We start from the raw sequence: 19,344 nt of genomic DNA on the forward strand, positions 1-19,344 counted from the left end.
TGGGTTCTGTCCTGGTGGCGATTGGAGGGGCGGGGTTCAAGGGCGGAGGTGCGGGAAGTGGAGGAGATGTGGTGGAGAGCATCGTCGACTATGTCGGGGGGGAAATTGCGGTCTTTGAAGAAGGAGGCCATTTGGGTTGTTCGGTAGTGGAATTGGGAATACGGGATGGCGTTTTTACAGGGGGCAGGGTGGGAGGAGGTGTAATCTAGGTAGCTGGAGGGTCAGTCGGTTTGTAGTAAATGTCTGTGTTGAGTCGGTCGCCTGAGATAGAAACGGAGAGTTCTAGGAAGGGGAGGGAGGAGTCTGAGATGGTCCAGGTAAATTTGAGGTCGGGGTGGAAGGTGTTAGTAAAGTGGATGAACCATTCAACCTCCTCGTGGGAGCACAAAGTAGTGCCGATATAATCATCGATGTAGTGGAGGAAAAGGTGGAGGGTGGTGCCAGTGTAGCTGCGGACGATGGACTGTTCCACATATCCGACGAAGAGGCAGGCATAGCTGGGGCCCATGACTACTCCTTTGGTTTGGAGGAAGTGGGAGGATTGGAAGGAGAAGTTGTTAAGAGTGAGTAAGTTTCTCAACCCCATTCTCCTGCTTTCTCCCCGTAACCCTTGATCCCCTTGATACTCTAGAACATATCTATCTCAGTCTTAAATATACTCAATGACCTGGCCTCCACAGCCTTCTGTGACAATGAATTCCATAGATTCCCCACTGTCTGACTGAAGAAGTTTCTTATTATCTCCGTTTTAAAAGGTCTTCCCTTTACTCTAAGGCTGTGCCCTCGGTTCCTAATCTCTCCTACCAGTGGAAACATCTTCCCAACATCTACTCTCTCCAGGCCATTCAGTATTCTGTATGCTTTGATTAGATCCCCCCTCCCCTTTCTAAACTCCATTGAGTATAGACCCAGAGTCCTCAAACATTCCTCATATGTTACACATTTCATTCCCGGGACCATTCTCGTGAACCTCCTCTGAACATGCTCCAGGGCCAGTACATCCTTCCTGAGATATGGGGCCCAAAGTTGCAGACAACACTCCAAACCTGATCTGACCAGAGCCTTATAGAGCCTCAGAAGTACATCACTGCTTTTATATTCAAGTCCTCTCAAAATAAACGCTATCATTGCATTTGCCTTCCTAACTACTGACTCAACCTGCAAGTTTACCTTTGAGAGAATCCTGGATTAGAACTCCCAGGTCTCTTTGCACTTCAGACTTTTGAATTTTCTCCCCATTTAGAAAATACTCCATGCCTCTGTTCTACCAAAGTGGATGACCTCACACTTCCCCACGTTGTACTCTAATCTACCACTTCTTTGCCCACGCTCCCAACCTGTCCAGATCTTTCTACAGCCTCCCTGCCTCCTCAGTGCTATCTGTCCCTCTACCTATCTTTGTATCGTCTGTAAATCTAACCAGAATGCCTTCAGTTCCTTCATTTACATCGTTAATGTATAAAGTGAAAAGTTGTGGTCCCAACATTGAGCCTTGCGGAACACCATTTGTCACCAGCTGCCATTCTGAGCCTTTTACCCCCACTCTCTGCCTTTTGTCAGACAGCCCAGCTTCTGTCCATGCTAGTACCTTGCCTCTAATGCCATGGACTTTTATCTTACTCAGTAGCCTCAAGGTCTCAAAGGCCTTCTTGAAGTTCAGGTAGATCACATCCATTGGCTCTCCTTGGTCAAACCTGCTCCTTCCTCAAAGAATTCTAGCAGATTTGTCAGGCATGACCTCCCCTCGATAAAACCACACTGACTTTGCCCTATTTTACCATACACTTAAGTTTTGGTCATTCCTAGTCTAGTAAGCCTTCTGAGCTACTTGCAATGCACTAACATCCTTCTGTAAGTATGGTGCCCTAGATACAGTCTCACCAATGCTATGTTTAAGTGAAGCACAACCTCCCAACTCTTGTGTTCAATGCTCCTTGCAATTAAACTTGAATATTCTATTAGCTTTCCTGATTATTTGCTATACCTGCATACTGACTTTCTGTGATTCATGCACCAAGATATCCCGATCTCTCTGCATCTCAGAGATCTGCAACCAATCACCATTTAGATAATATTGTTCCTTTTTACTCTTCAGTCAAAATGAATAATTTTATATTTTCCCACATTATACTCCATTTGCCAGATCTTTGCCCACTCAATTAACCTTTTTATATCTCTTTATATACTCCTTATATTCTCTCCACAACTTACTTTCCTACTGGGCTTTATGTCATCAGCAAATCGAGCAACCATACCGCAATTTCTTCAACCAAATAATTTATATAAATTGTCAAGAGTTGAGGCCCCAGTACTGATCCATAAGGCACAGCATTTGTGATGGTCTGCCAGTCTGAAAAAGATCCATTCATTCCTACTCTCTGCTTCCTGTTAGCCAGCCAATCTTCTATCCATGTCAATATGTTATCCCCAAACCATGAGTGTTTATTTTCTGCAGTATCTGATGTGATACCTTATCAAGATTAGCAAAACAAGATCAAAGGGCTGAATGGTTTACTTCTATTTTCACTTTTGCTTGCTTTCTTTTCTGATAGAGATTACTGGGAACAGGTTTCTGAAGTAATCTTATGAATTGCTACGGTACATCATCATCGTGCAGTCACAGAGCACCAGTGGTGTTGGAGTGAATATTATGGGAAGAGTGCTGATAAAATGCAATATTTTACCCTGGATGATGTCAGGCTTCTTGGGTTTTCTTGCAACTGTACTCATTTAATTAAGTGATTAGTAATATGTTACTAACCTAATTTTAAGTTTGCCATGTTGCTGAGACTTTGAAGATTTAGGAGTTGAATCTCACATTGCAGTGTATCCAGCATTTACCCTGCTCCTTTAATTGTGCCTTTGATTCATTCAGTTAAACATTTAATCAGTAGTAGGTCCCAGGATATAAGGGATTTGGTGGGTAGTCTGCAAGTTTCATCTATATGTAAAGGTAAATGGACCAAGACTATATCACCAAAGTTGAAGAACTGTTTCGTAACAATAATTGACATTAATCACCAGGTCAGAGAAGGATTATCAGACTAATACTTGGAATGAGTGGAGACATGGACTTTTGGCCATTGCTAGTTGGCTTGTAGTGTCCTATTCAGGTGATCCTTAAAAGAATCACTGCGAACAGTTTTCAATGAGCAGAAATTATTTCACCTTTACCACTGTGCAGTCCCAGAAATTAAAATGATGCTGTAGCCCATTACCTTTTCCACAACCCCATGCATTCAGCATCCCAGGGCACTAAATTTGTGAAGAAACTAAATTAGAGAAGAAACCAGCCAACTTACCACATTCCTGAGCAATTTCAGGCCCAAACCCAAGATGGCCTATCTGCCAGGATCTTTCAGACCTCTTATTGGTGCAACCAAATTACAACAACATAACAATGCTGGCTGCCCATCTGATCAGACACCTCAGATAGGACAGGGAGGGAAGTAAAAGGGGGGGTAGGGGGGGGGGGGAAGGAGTTGCACTACTGGTCAGGGATGATATCACGGCTGTGCTAAAGAAGGACACTATGGAGGAGGTCTTGTGTTGTGAGGCATTATGGGTGGAGCTGAGAACTAAGAAGAGTGCAGTTACATTGTTGGGGCTATATTGCAGGCCTCCCAACAGTGAGTGTGAGTTAGAAGAACAAAAAGGTAAACAGATTATGGAAAGATGTAGAGGCAACAGGGTGGTGGTGTTGGGAGATTTTAATTTTCCAACATTGACTGGGATACACTTAGTGTCAGAGGTCTGGATGGGGCAGAATTTGTAAGAAGCGTCCAGGCGAGTTTTCTAGAGCAGTATCTCAATAGTCTAATGAGGCAAGGGGCCATGTTGGACTTGGTGTTGGGGAATGAGCCGGGCCAGGTGGTAGAAGTTGTGGTGGGGGATTTCTTTGGGAACAGTGACCATAATTCTGTAAGTTTTAGAATACTTGTAGACAAAGAATGAGAGTGGCCCTAAGGGAAGAGTACTAAACTGGGCCAAGGCCAATTATATCAAAGTTAAGCAGGAGCTGGGAAATGTGGATTGGACACAGCTATTTGAAGGGAAGTCCACATTTGAGATGTGGGAGACTTTCAAAGATAGGTTAATCTTTCAAAGATAGTGGAGGATAGGCATGTCCCATTGAAAGCAAAGAATAGTAAAGGCAAAATTTGTGAACCGTGGATGACTGGAGAAATCGTACGACTAGCCAAGAGGAAAGGGGAAGCTTACATAAGGTCCTGGCAGCTAAGAAAGAACAAGCCCTGGAGGAATATCAGAGAGTAGGATCAGTCTTAAACGAGGAATCAAGCGTGCTAAAAGGGGTCATGAAATCGCTTTAGAGAGCAGAATTAAGGAGAATCCCAAAGCCTTTTATTCTTCTATAAGAAGCAAGTCGGTAACTAGAGAAAGGATCAGTCCACTAAAAGATAAGCAAGGAAGGCTGTGTGTCGAACCTGAGAAAATGGGTGAGATTCTGAATGCTTACTTTGCATCAGTGTTCACTGAGGAGAGGGACGTAATGAATGTTGAGATTAGAGATAGAAAGTTTGTTTACTCTGGATCACGTTGACATAAGTAGGGAAAATGTGTTGGGTAGGCTAGAAGTTATGAAGGTGGACAAATCCCCAGGACTGGATGGGATCTATCCCAGGTAGCTGGGGGAGGTGAGAGAGGAAATAGCTGAGGCCCCGACAGATATCTTTGTAGCATCCTTAAACACAGGTGAGGTGCTGGAGGTCTGGAAGGTTGCTCATGTTGTCCCCCTGTACAAGAAGGGTAGTAGGGATATTCTTTGTAACTACAGACCAGTGAACCTGACTCAGTGGTGGTAAAGTTGCTGGAGAAGATACTGAGGGATACAATCTATTTATATTTGGAAAAGAATGGGCTTATCAGTGATAGGCAACATAGTTTTGTGCGGGGGAGATCATGCCTTACAAACTTAATAGAATTCTTTGAGGAAGTGACCAAATCGATAGATGAAGGAAGGGCTGTAGATGTCTTATACATGGACTTTAGTAAGGCATTTGATAAGGTTCCCCATGGTAAACTAATGGAGAAAGTGAGGTCACATGGTGTGTAGGGTGTTCTAGCTATGTGGATAAAGAACTGGTTGAGGAACAGGAGACAGAGAGTAGTAGTTGAAGGGAGTTTCTCGAAATGGAGAAAGATGACTAATGGTGTTCCACAGGGGTCATTATCGGGGCCATTGTTGTTTGTGATATACATAAGTGATCTGGAAGAGGGCACTGTTGGTATGATCAGCAAGTTTGCAGATGACACGAAGATTGGTGGAATAGCAGAAAGCATAGGGGACTGCCAAAGAATACAGGAGAATATAGATAGACTGGGGAGTTGGGCGGAGAAGTGGCAGATGGAGTTCAATCCAGGCAAATGTGAAGTGATGCATTTTGGGAAGTCTAATTCTAGAGTGAATTATACAGTAAACGGAAGAGCCTTGGGAAAAGTTGATAAGCAAAGAGATCTGAGAGTTTAGGTCCATTGTACCCTGAAGGTTGCTGCACAGGTGGATAGAGTGGTCAAGAAGGCGTATGGTATGTTTGCCTTCATCGGACGGGGTATTGAGTATAAGAGCTGGCAGGCCACGTTAAAATTGTACAAGATATTAATTCGGCCACATTTAGAATACTGTGTACAGTTCTAGTTGCCACATTACCAAAAAGGATGTGGACTCTTTGGAGAGGGTGCAGAGAAAGTTTACCAGGATGTTGCCTGGCATAGAAGGTGCTAGCTATGATGACAGGTTGAGTAGGTTTGGGTTGTTTTCATTAGAAAAAAGGAGATTGAAGGGGGACCTGATTGAGGTCTACAAAATCATAAAGAGGATAGACATGGTAGATGGAGATGAGGTTTTTCCCAGGGTGACGGATTCAACAAGAGGTCACGCTTTCCAGGGGAGAGGTGACAAGTTTAAGGGCAAACACGTGGCAAACACTTCACACAAAGGGTGGTAGGTGCCTGGAACGTGTTGCCAGCAGAGATAGTAGAGGCAGGCACGGTAGATTCATTTAAGATGCATCTGGACAGATGCATGAGTAGGTGGGAAGCAGGGCGATACAGATGATTAGGAATTGGGCAACAAGTTTAGACAGTGGATTTGGATCGGCTCAGGCTTGGAGGGCCAAAGGGCCTGTCGGGCTGTAAAGTTTCTTTATACTTTGTTCTTTGTTCTGATCAGGGTAGTAAATCAAAATATGCCTCTGTTTCCATGGAGTGAGATTTGAAACCAGGTTCCTGTGATTCTAAGTGAGTGTACCAAGGGAACATTAAATAGTGGAGAAAGTTAAAAATAATGGTTACTCCTCATTCTTTGTCCCTATGTTATTTCTGCCATTCCTGTAAGAGGGGAGGAGTTCTGCTTATTTTCTGCCACAATTATTATGCAAGACAGGGACAAGTCCTGAGGAAGTTCCTTTGTTTAGAAAACAATTATGCTGCCAGATACTATATTAAATACTTTGTTTAAAAAAAAGAAAAAAATTGGAATGAGCAAATTATTTTATGTTGTACCGTCTAGGAGAGTAAAAGGTGATATAAGATCCTGAGGAAACCTGACAGGGTGGCAGTGCAAAGGATGTTTCTTCTTGTGGGAGAATCTAAATTAAGGAGTCGCTATTTAAATAAATAGGGGTAACCCATTTAGAATAGATGAGCAGACATTTGTTTCTGTTAGATTGTGGAGAGTCTTTGGAACTCACGACCTCAACAGATGTTTGAAACATTCTTTGAATACTTAAACAGAGGTGTATAGATCCTTGGTAAGCAAGACAGTGAAATGTCATTGGGCATAGGTGGGAATGGTGGAGTTGATGTTAGAATGAGATCAGCATGATGTTATTAAATGGCAGAGCAAGCTCAAGAAACCAGATGGCCTACTTCTGCTCCCACCTCACATGTTTGTAAAGAACACATAAATATTTTGTATTTGAGGGCATATAAGTTATGGTTCTGTTGAAAGCTTCTTCCTTTGCTTTTTCTTCTGTGATTCAACAATACAATGTTCTCCTGAATATTCTCCCATCCTTCAGCTCCCATGATCTTCAAGTTCATTGACATTTCTTTTGCCCTTCCCTTTGGTGCTCCAGATGCTGGTTGCCCATGACTAATCTTTGGTAGCATATATTAATTCTGGTTCCCTAATGCCGATTATGAACATTCTGTTTAAATTCTCTGCATAGCCTTATTCCTCTCTATCTCTTAACTTCCACAATAGCTAAAACCTTTAATCTCTTTCAAACTTTTCAGCTCTGATCTCTGTTATAACACATTATGGCTAAATGCTTTGATTTATTAAATTCTAGATAGAAAATTCTATAGTCAGGCCTGTTGGTGTCTTATATGCAGGCATCGTAAAACTACATAGAAAACAGCATAGAAACAGCCATTTGTACCAGCTGGTCCATGCTAGTATTGATACTGCATATGTACCCCTTATCCTATCAATATAGCCTTCTATTCCTTTCTCCCTCATGTGTAGACTAAATTCTTCATAAATGCATCCATGCCATTTGTCTCAACCACTTTCATGATCCATCCACCCTCTAGGCAGAGTTGATTTTGAATTCCCTAATGGCTTTATCCATGAACACCTTTTATTTATGGCTTCTAGTTTTCATCACTCCCATTTCTGTGTGTCTACCCCATCAACCCTTTTGTACTCTCAAAGGTCTCTATCACTTTTAGGTCTTTTTAGGCTTAATCTTAGTTCATCTGTGCGCACTTCCTGGTCAGCCTTTTAATGTTGTTTTTGCAAAAATGAGAGGTCCAGTGAAGTTTCACATGGTGGGACCCTGTACAATACAGGAGGCTGGCTTCGCAGGAATGCTTTTGCAGTCAACTATAAATGTGGGACTTTCAATAAATTACTTATAAACATATAAAGAGATCAACAATTTTAGTAAATGTTGAGTACTACTTATGAAGATGTTTGCATTGATGTTGGTTAAGTTTTAAAAATAAGTTTACTTGACATTGCTCTCCAAAACAGTAAGTATTTGAAAGTGTCGATATACGTTCTAAAGAATTTCCATTCCAGCTATTTTATAAGTCTTGGCATGGTTTAATGTCTCCTTTAAAATAGTGGAAGGACAAATTTAATTTTAATGAGTTAATTGCCATCATACATCTTTTAAAAAATTGATCAAATGTTTAGTTGTTTGTCTTATGAAATCTGCTTTAGGTTCTGTTTCCTCTGCTGTTTCCTGTAGGATATTTCATGTCCAAACAGTCCTCTGCATATAAAGTAAACTTTTCATCTTTGTTTCTTTCACAACATTCTTTATCTAATTCTCTCTAAATAAATAATTATTGGAAATGATTCTTCTCTATTTGCTTTCTGTAAAATTACATAACTGTAATGGTACAGAAGTCCATTCGTCTCAACGTGTTTGTACTGATTTTCTAAATGAGCATCGTGACTTAGTGCCATTATCTGACGCTTTCCCCATAACCTTGCACATTTCTATTAAACACACGTGAAATATTCTTGAATGACTCAAATGAACCTATCTTCACCAAATATTCCAGCCAGTGCACTCTAGTCCCGAACTACTAGTTATGATAATTGTTTTTTTCCCTCATGTTGCACTTACTATTTTCACAAATCATTTTAAATCTGTACCCCCTTCAGAAACTCTGTCCGCTCTAGTTTCTGATCCTTTAATGAGTGAGAGCAGTTTATTCCTCTCTGCTCTGCCCAAGCCTGTAACGATTTTGAAAACATCTATCAAATCTAACATTTTACCAAGAATAGACATTAAACTAACGGGGCCAATAGTTATCTATTTTTTCTGTCTTCCTTTCACATAAAGTCGCTACATTGGCAGTTTTCCAGTCTTCTGGTCTTTTCCAGAAGGATTCTTGGGAGATTGTGACCAGGGTATCCAGATATCTCTGCAGCTACTTCCTTTAATATCCTACGATGTGTCGTGATTGTGATAAGGTCAACCAGGTAGACCTCATAGAATATGAGTTCCCTGACTGGGCTGTTAATCTGGTCAATTCAGAGACCCTGGCTGACATACACAAACAGGAGTGTCATAGGTTCTGTTCACTCTAAGAGCTACCTCTGAGGGATCAGTGTCAAGGACTCTCCACATATAAATAAATGGTGACTTGGTGACAGGATGCCAATGTCTGTGGAGTGACTTCAATGGCAAAGGGAGGAAAGCATGGTCCTGAAGAAATACACTCACAATAATCACCTTGAGTTTGGTTAAGCGTTTCTGGCATCGTGCCATTATTTGGGAAGCTTGACTTGTTCGATCCTGCTGTCGAAGACTGTGCCTCGTGTTTGGAAAGAATGCTTTTTTATGCTGGGCAAATGACATTGGGGACAGATGAAAAGCAATGAATAATTCTCCTGATAGCTTGTGGGTCTCCAGCTTTTTCAGTTATTAGGAATCTAACTTTCACTGAGGCAACAGATACTAAAACCTTTGAAGAGTTTATGGATTTAGTTAAGGGATATTACGGTCCTAAGCCTCCTCTAATTCCAAGATCCTATTGATTTTACTCGGTATTTCAAGAACCAAAGGAATCCATATCAGGGTTTCTGACTAGTTTAAGATGACTGGCAAAGGCATGTAACTTTGGTTTAACCCTTAATGAGATGCTGAGAGACTGTGTTTGTTTGGATAGTGGGATTAATGATGTAATGATGTGAAAGGGCCTACTAGCTGAAGCCCAACTGGACTTCAAATTTATCTTTGGAAAATGTGGCAAGTGGAGCATATGAGTTGCAGTGGACACTCTTGCCAGCCCGACTGAGCTTGGGAGCACCACTTGATTAAGGGAAATTGCATAGCCTCATTCAGGACATATACTAAACAAAGAAACTCTTAACTCAGCTCACTGCAAAAACCCAAAACAAATCAAACCTCAGCCAAATGGTCAAAACTTTCTGCAGGTTCTGGGCCAGCAAGCCAATGTAGTTGCTGCCAGTATGCAGACTGGAGACATTCAAAGAATCCCACCCAGCCTAAATTAAGAGAATTCGTAGGACAGTTCCAGGAGAGTGCATACCCTGAAAAGTCCACCTACATTTGATTTTGAATAATTAAATTGCTGAGCAACATCCAAATCAGAGCAAATCAAAATAAACATCTGGTTCATGATCACCTGGTTCTAATGGAGGTTGATACTGGTGTGACCATTTCCATGATTGCAGAACCCAGCTTTAACAAAATCCATTCTGGACTCCAACCCTTAAGTTTGCACAAGACCTTGGCTAGATTGAGAAATTAGGTGGGAATCCTTTACAGATTAATGGTTCAACTTCAGTTCTGGTCTCTCATGAGAAATAGCTGGTTCAGTTCCCACTGATTGTAGTAAGTGGCTTGGGTCCAAGCTTGACTGGTGAAATTGGTTGAGAAAGATTCACCTGGATTGGCTCAGAATTTTTCGATTACATAATGGCTGCCTGAGTGAATCCTAATTATATACCTGGACGTTTTTCAGGAAGATCTAGGGACTTTCAAAGAAGCCAAGGCCACTTTGCATGTTGACCATGAAGCAAATCCATGATTCTGCAAGTTCTGCCGAGCGCAAAAGTAGAGGCAGAAATCAGAAGGCTGGAAAGCGAAGGAATCATCAAACCAGTCTACTTTGCAAAATGGACAGCACCTGTTGTACCAATTGTGAATCCAATGGGTTGGTTCAGATGATTTTAAACAAATGATAAACTGCTTTTTGTGGCTGGATAAGTTCTTCGCAAGGAGGATTTATATGCAAAGCTGGCAGGGGTCTGCCCTTCATGAACTGGACATGAGCCATGCGTACTTGCAATTGTGCTTAGGTGAGGCTTCCTTGAAGTATGCTACAATTAACACCCATAAGAGTTTGTACCAAAATACAAGACTGCCATGCAGGGTATTGTCAGCCTGTGCAATTTTTCAGCAAACGATGGAGAACATTTTACAAAGTCTAGCCCAGATTGCCATTTATCTAGATGACGTGCTAATAACAGGAAAGACCAATTAGGAGCACTTAGAGAACATGGACATAGTCCTTAGACATATCTCCCAAGAGGGTGCACACCGTAGAAGGAATAATGTGTGTTCCAGGCAAAACTAGTGACCTACGTGGAATACAGAGCCAACAAGACAGGGTTACATTCATTGGAAGATAGTGAGGGCAACTCATCTGAACCGGAACTTAGTTCTTTCCTTGGGTTAGTGAATTATTAGAGAAAGTTCATCCATAACGTGGCCTCCATCCTGGTACTTTAGTATCAATTCTTAAAGGGTCAGCATTGGAAATGGTCGCTTAGACAAGCCGCAGCTTTGAGGGAAGTGAAGAAACAGCTATCATCCTTTAAGGTGTTAGCACAATATGATCCCATACAGCATCGGGGCAGTATTCGTTCACAGATGGCCCAATAACATATGCAGCCAGGACTTTGGCTGCATGTCATCGCAGAGTGGGAGGGGGAGTTGAAATATTCGGTCATGGGGCGGTGGGGTTGAGAGGTGCGGGTGTCCTGGAGATGTTCCCTAAAGCACTCTGCAAGAAGGCGTCCAGTCTCCCCAGTGTAAAGGAGACAATGTAAAGTCATACATGGAGTCAGGAAGTTCCCCCAATAACTTTACTGACATAAATTTGTAATACTAACAGACCACAACCCCCTGTTAGGTCTACTTAAAGAGAACAAGGCAGTGCCATAGATAGCTTCAAGCCAAATTCAGCAGTGGGCTCTAATACTAGGTGTGTATAATTACAAGTTGGAACACCATCTGGGACTCCAAGTAGCAAATGCGGATGCATTGAGTGACTTCCCACTGGCAGGTTCACCACAGGTGGTGCTGCCACTAGAACAGTTCATCATCTTTTAAACTTTCTGGTCAAAAGTCACATCACACAAGGTTATAATCAAACTTTGTGAGGGGCAGTGCTTTGAAAGTTTGCGATTTCAAATAAACCTGTTGGACTATAACCTGATTTGGCGATGCCGGTGTTGGACTGGGGTGTACAAAGTTAAAAATCACACAACACCAGGTTATAGTCCAACAGATTTAATTGGAAGCAGTAGCTTTCGGAGCGCCAATCCTTCATCAGGTGGTTGTGACTATAACCTGGTATCATGTGACTTGACATTGTCCACCCCAGTCTAACACCCACACCTCCACATCATGAAATTTTCTGGACACACTTCCAGTCACAGCTGACAATATTGTATCAGATTTTGGGCATAAAAAGACCTAGTGCTGGCAAAACTGAAACAGCTGGTGGTGATGGGGGAAACCAAAGGGCCGTCACATCCAGAATTATATAGTCATTGAGATGTACAGCATGGAAACAGACCCTTCAGTCCAACTTGTCCATGCTGACCAGATATTCCACCTGCCAGCACCCGGCCCATATTGCTCCAAACCCTTCCTATTCATATACCCATCCAGATGCCTTTTAAATATTGTCCACCCCAGTCTAACACCCACACCTCCACATCATGAAATTTTCTGGACACACTTCCAGTCACAGCTGACAATATTGTATCAGATTTTGGGCATAAAAAGACCTAGGGCTGTCACATCCAGAATTATATAGTCATTGAGATGTCCGGCATGGAAACAGACCCTTCGGTCCAACTTGTCCATGCTGACCAGATATCCCAATCCAATCTAGTCCCACCTGCCAGCACCCGGCCCATATTGCTCCAAACCCTTCCTATTCATATACCCATCCAGATGCCTTTTAAATTGTACCAGTCTCCACCATGTCCTCTGGCAGCTCATTCCGTACATGTACCACTATCTGTGTGAAAGAGTTGCCCCTTGGGTCTCTTTTATAGCTTTCCCCTCTCACCCTAAATCTATGCTCTCTAATTCCCACCCCAGGGAAGAGACTTTGTCTTTTTATCCTATCCATGCCCCTCATGATTTTATAAACCTCTATAAACGTTTTTGGACCAGGAGAGACCAGATCACAGTAAAGGATGGCATGTTGTTATGGGGAGCAAGAGTGATTGTTCGGAGCAAAGATTGCCGCCAGAGTTTGGCTGAACTTCTCCAGGGTCATTCAGGGGTTTCCAAGTTGAAATTGTTGCCGAGAAGTTATGTCTGGTGGCTAGAATTGTTTACAGACATAGCTGCGTTAGTGGGCAGTGCCCAGAGTGCCAACAAAGCCACAAATTACCGTCAGCAGCTCCCACATATTCATGGGACTCATTTACACATCAACTATGCAGGTTCTTTCTTGGGCTCAATGTTCTTAGTCATTGTGAATGTCCACTCAAAGTGGCTGGCTGTGCATAGCGGTTATTCGTCAAGCACAGAGATGATCATAGAAAAACTGTGAGCACCTTCTACAATACATTGACTCCCTGAAGTCTTGGTCGCAGACAATAGGCCATTGTTTACCAGCAGGGAATTTGAGTATTTCCGAAAGTCGAATGGTATTCGTCATACAGGGACAGCTCCATACCATCCATTATGCAATGGTGTAGCAGAAAGAACAGTCCAAACAGAACAGTCCTAACTTTGAAGGCAGACCTAAAGAAACAGTCTGTAGCTTCCCTAGATACTAAACTGTCCTATTTGATTATAGGATCACCCCTTGCGCAACTGCAGGGATAGATCCAGCAGAGTTACTAATGGGGAGAAGACTCCACACCAGGTTAAAACTGATCTTCCTGCACCTGGACAGGGTTTGGGCGGAGGGAACAACAATGCTGGACTCTGCTAAGCAAGAGAGACAGTTTACTTCAGGGACCGAAGTTTAGTGTGGGAACCACGGGAATGGCCCTGCATGGGTAAGAGGGATAGTTCATGTGAGACCAGGTCCAGTGATTGGAGTTCATGGAGATGTGATGGTCCTGTATAAGCACATGGGCTATATGAAAGCTGCAAACTTGCAAATGGTGCGGGAGCAAAACATGACTGGCTCCTCAACTGATTTTCTGATTGTTCCAGAACCCATGGATTCTCCCTCTCTGTCAAGGAATCTGAGATGGACGTGATGGATGTTGCCACCTTGATGCCTTTGCCCACCTGAAAAGAACAATGAATTTCTTCTGAGATGCTCCAAGCACAAGAGGTGAGCTGTTGTATGCCCATATTAGAGGCAAAGTTGAAGCAACCTGACCTGGTGCTAAAACACCCCAGGAGGAGCTACAAAAGTAAAGAACTGGCGTTTGTCCTTGACTCGGAGGGGGAGGTCAGCCAGGTAGACCTCACTGAATGAGTTTCCTGATTGGAGCTGTTAATCTAGTCCAATCAGGGAGTCCAGAGTTAACAGATATAAATAGATGTAGGGCCCGTGTCCTTGGAGAAGGAGCACACGGTGTCGACCAACACCCTGGAGGAGTTCAGGGAGAGGTGGGCGCCACGGGGAGTGGAGTGCATTATTTCCCCCTCCAACTCTATTTTGTTTTAGTCCAAAAAAAAATAAAGCAACGGTTGTCGTCACTGGCCAGAAAAAAAAATAAAAATAAATAAATAAATAGATGTAGGGCCCGGGTGTCCTTGGAGAAGGAGCACACGGTGTCCACCAACACCCTGGAGCTCTTCAGGGAGAGGTGGGTGCCGCAGGGAGTGGAGTGCATCATTTCTCCCTCCAATTCTATTTTGATTTAGTCCCTCCCCTCCCCTTCACTGTTTTGATCACACAGCACTGTCCCTTGATGTGAAGGGCAGTGTTTGTGACTGGTCACCCGGGTGTTTTCCTATCTTCCTGGTGGTGGAAATTGAATAAAGATTGGTGCACTTTGTGTCTTCCACTGTGTCTCATACCTGCACACACACACCATGAGTTCTGGGGATAAAATAAGCACTATCGCACTTAGGTGGTAGTGTGGGGGTTAAAATAAAAAAAATAATAAATAATAAACAGGAGAATTTCCTGGTGGTGGAAATTGAAAAAAAATATATATATATAAATAGATGTAGGGCCCGGGTGTCCTTGGAGAAGGAGCACGCGGTGTCCACCAACACCCTGGAGTTGTTCAGGGAGAGATGGGCGCCGTGGGGAGTGGAGTGTATTATTTCCCCCTCCAACTCAATTTTGATTTAGTCCCTATCCTCCCCTTCACTGTTTTGATCACACAGCATTGCCCTTCGATGTGAAGGGCAGTGCTTGTCACTGGCCACTCAGGTGTTTTCCTATCTTCCTGGTGGTGGAGATTGAATAAAGATTCGTGCACTTTGTGTCTTTCACTGTGTCTCACACGTATACACACACACCATGGGTGCTGGGGAAAAAATAAGCACTACCGCACTTAGGTGGTAGTGTGGGGGTTAAATTAAAAAAAAAAGAAAAATAAATAAATAGGAGATTAGTGTGGGGTTTAAAAAAAAAGAAAAAATATATATTAATAGATGTGTCAGGGGTTCTGTTCACTCAGAACTGGTCTGAGGAAACTGGATCAGTGTCAAGGACTCTGCACATATAAATAAAGGGTGATTCGGTGATGGGATACCAGCCTCTGTGGAGTTAATTTAGAATTTCAGGACCATTAGGTCCTGGCTACTTATAAGTCTTTAGCCCAATCAGTTTCACTTACTCTTTTATTTTCTCTGGTGATATCATTATTTTTATTTCCTGTTCTTTCCAAGTTATTTTTCCAAGGATAGGTTAGTCCAAAGCCAGAGAGTATAGGATTAAGATGAGAGGGAGGAGGATCCAAGATGGTGGCAATCTGAATAGATCAGCCTTGCTGAGCTCTTGCACCCCAACCCAGGGTAGTAATATTTTTAACCCCCACCTTAGATTTTTTTGGAAAAAATACTGTTAAATGGTTGTACTACCATTTAAATCCTTTCTCAAGTGTGCGAGAATGACTAGGGGGGAAGCAAACGGCCAAGTCCCAACACTCGGGACACCCGCTGAAAACATTGGGTGGGCCCGTGACTGCAACTGCAGCTCCCTCGGCAGCTGTGAAAGAAATGCCTGCTCAGCAGCAAATTATGGAGGAACTCTGAGCGATCCTACAGCGGATCCAGGAGATGAGGAAAGAGACTCGTAATCGGCTGAAGCCAATCTTGGCTACGCTGCAAAAGCACGAGAAGGAGTTGGAAGGACTCGGGAAGCAAGTTGAAGAGGTTTAGCAGCAGACTTCAGCGTTGGAGACTAAGGTCGAGTCCTTAGCGGGGCAGATCCAGGCCCTTGAGCAACAGGTTCAGGCCCTGACTGAACAAGTCGATGACCTGGAAAATAGAGGTAGGAAGAAAAATATCCAGTTCCTTGGGCTGCTGGAGGGAGTAGAAGATGGACAGCCAGCAAGTTTTTTTGAAGACTGGCTGCTGCAATTTCTTGGCTGGGATGCCAAGGCGGACCGGGTGAAAGTTGACACAGCTCACTGGTTTGAGATGTGCAGATCCGGTCAGGGTTAGCACCTCTGCCAATTCTGATCCTATTTCAAGGCTACAGGGACAAGCAGAGAGTAATGGAAACTTCTAGAAGGTTGGGGAGAGATCCGCAGGGCCTGACCTATCAGGGAACTCAGATAATGTTCTTACAGGACTTTTCTGCAGCAGTGAATCATAAGAGGAAATCGTTCGATGAGGTTAAGAGAAGGTTCAAGGACCTTGGTATTCAATATTCAATGAGATACCCAGCAGTGCTTCGTATTACTTACAAGGAGACTGTGCGATTGTTTGATTCCTCGGAGCAAGCGAAAAACTTCTTGGACACTTTAAAATAATGCAGATAGATTTATGGACATAGATAATAATGTATGTTTTTTTTCTTGTTTTTATTTCTTGTACTTTCACTCTTTTCCAAAGGAGTTGCTGTTGGTGTTTGTTCCCTCCAAACTGGAGTGGTATAGATATATTGTGGGGGGTGGGCAGAGTGCTCACTGTTTTTGTTATACCATTGTATTTACAATGTCCTTGGTTTGGTTCCTTCCATTGCTTGGATTTGGGGTGTGGCTTGAGTTGGAAGGGGGGATGGATGTTGGTGTTGGAAATGTACGGGTCCTCTGTGGGCAGGGGGTAGTGTCCCCCATTAAATGACTTTTGTGTTTTGCACTTTATATTTACTTTAGTTTTTGGTAAATAGACTCTATGAGTCTCCTTTTGAGTATGCTCAGTGTGCTGCAAGTTGAATTCTTCCTCTTGGCAGGTCAAAGGTGATTGTAAAGGATCCTGGTTAGCAGCATTCTTAAATGGAGCACCTGGAATATCAGAGCAATTCGTTCGTTAGTTAAAAGGAAAAAGGTGTTGTCGAACCTTAGAAAGGAGAGGATGAATGTTGCCCTGTTGCAGGAGACTCATCTAAATGACAAGGAACACTTGAATTTACAGCAGGGTGGGTTTGATCGGGTGTTTTTCTCCTCTTTTAGCACTAGGAGCATAGGAGTGGTCATACTTGTCCGGAAGGGTCTTCCATCTAATTTAATAGATTGTGTTAACGATAAGTATGGTCGGTTTGTTATTCTTAAGGTCTTTATACATGGTGAGGAACATGATACTTTGAATGTCTACGGTCTGCCGGCCCACCCACTTAAAGTTTTGACTGATGCACTTATCTAAGCTGATGGCCTTGCCATTGCGGCATATTATTATGGGGGTGGAGGGGGAGAGCTTTAATTGCCTTATGGATCTTGTGCTGGATAGAATGCAGAAGGGACCCCCAAAGCTTTCTTCACAATCTAAACAGTGATTTATGTGTGGAACTGAGATTGTTAGACGTCTGGAGGCATCTCCAATCTACGGGCAGAGAGTTTATGTTCTTTTCCAATCCTCATAAGTGTCACACAAGGATTGATTATTTCCTAACTGCCGTGGCTTTTTTAGAGTCGGTGGTATCCTGTTCAATTGGGGATATTGCCATCTCTGATCATGCAGCAGTGGTTAAGATTAAGGATGACACACTGGGCTCACAGTACAGGCAAATGGATTCCTTCTTCCTCAAGTAAAGCAAGTTTGTAGAATACTTCTCTTGGGAATTTGAAACTGCTAAAGTCGATGCTAGAGGGATAATTATCTCCTATTCAGCCAGCCAGAAGCAACAGTAGGGATAGCAGCAGCGTCTGCTTGAGGCTCGATTGAAGGCAGCAGAGATGGCAAATTACAGTAGACCATCGGTGACTTAGCTGCAGCAGATCACAGCAAGGAAGGAACTTTCCTTTGTGAAGCAGAGGCTTTTTGAGCGTGGTGATAGGCCAGGTAAGTATTTGGCATGTCTGGCCAGGAAGAAGAATGCCTCCCAGTCCATTGTTTCTATTCGGAAAGGGAATGGGATTCTTTCTTCTGATGCTAAAAAAATTTCAGAGGTCTTTCTCTGAACTTTACCAGTCTGAATGCTGTGAGGACAGATGGGATAAGATGGAGTCTTTTTTTTGGGAGCTTGGATCTATCTGGTGTGTCTGCTGAACAGGCATCTTTTCTTAGTGCTCTGTTAACAGGCCCTGATGGCTTGCCTAGTGTGTTTTGTAAAGAATTTGTAAATATACTGTCGGGGTTGACATGTATAATTGTTCATATAGTCAGTAATGCCTCCCGCCCTCCTTGAGAGAGGCTAATATCTCGCTTATCCTCAAGAAAGGGAAGACCCCAGAAGACTGTGCTTCTTACAGACGCATCTTGTTTTTAAACTCTGATTCTAAAATTTTGTCTAAGACGCTGGCATTGAGGTTGAAAAGGGTGTTAAGGAGAGTCAGACGAGATTTGAAAGAGTCATAGATCATCTAATAATGTTAAAAGACCGCTTAACATGATTCAAGCGTGCCAGCAACGGTTCAAGGGTTGGTGTTTTCCTTGGACATGGAGAAGGCATTTGGTGGAATGGCTGTATCTTTTATATAGCTGAAAATGTGTTGCTGGAAAAGCGCAGCAGGTCAGGCAGCATCCAGGGAACAGGAGAATCGACGTTTCGGGCATAAGCCCTTCTTCAGGAATGAGGAAAGTTTGTCCAGCAGGCTAAGATAAAAGGTAGGGAGGAGGGACTTGGGGGAGGGGCGTCGGAAATGTGATAGGTGGAAAGAGGTCAAGGTGAGGGTGATAGGTCAGACGGGAGTGGGGGCGGAGAGGTCGGGAAGAAGATTGCAGGTTAGGAAGGCGGTGCTGAATTCGATGGATTTGACTGAGACAAGGTGGGGGGAGGGGAAATACCTTGTCTCAGTCAAATCCATCGAACTCAGCACCGCCTTCCTAACCTGCAATCTTCTTCCCCACCTCTCTGCCCCCACCCCAGTCTGGCCTATCACCCTCACCTTGACCTCTTTCCACCTATCACATTTCCAACGCCCCTCCCCCAAGTCCCTCCTCCCTACCTTTTATCTTAGCCTGCTGGACAAACCTTCCTCATTCCTGAAGAAGGGCTTATGCCCGAAACGTCGATTCTCCTGTTCCCTGGATGCTGCCTGACCTGCTGCGCTTTTCCAGCAACACATTT

The 19,344-nt window shown here is 43.3% G+C and overlaps 1 long non-coding RNA gene across 3 annotated transcripts in view; it reads left to right on the forward strand.

Annotated features, from left to right (window-relative positions):
• Positions 1-19,344, forward strand: part of LOC122564341 — a 146,784-nt gene that overhangs the window by 12,674 nt on the left and 114,766 nt on the right. For all 3 annotated transcript variants that reach the window (XR_006315876.1, XR_006315878.1, XR_006315877.1), the window contains exon 2: positions 13,920-14,043. This is a non-coding gene — a long non-coding RNA (uncharacterized LOC122564341). The remainder of the gene's footprint in view (positions 1-13,919; positions 14,044-19,344) is intronic.

The sequence above is a fragment of the Chiloscyllium plagiosum genome, chromosome 29 (assembly GCF_004010195.1).
Source record: "Chiloscyllium plagiosum isolate BGI_BamShark_2017 chromosome 29, ASM401019v2, whole genome shotgun sequence".
In the NCBI taxonomy this organism is placed as follows: domain Eukaryota; kingdom Metazoa; phylum Chordata; class Chondrichthyes; order Orectolobiformes; family Hemiscylliidae; genus Chiloscyllium; species Chiloscyllium plagiosum.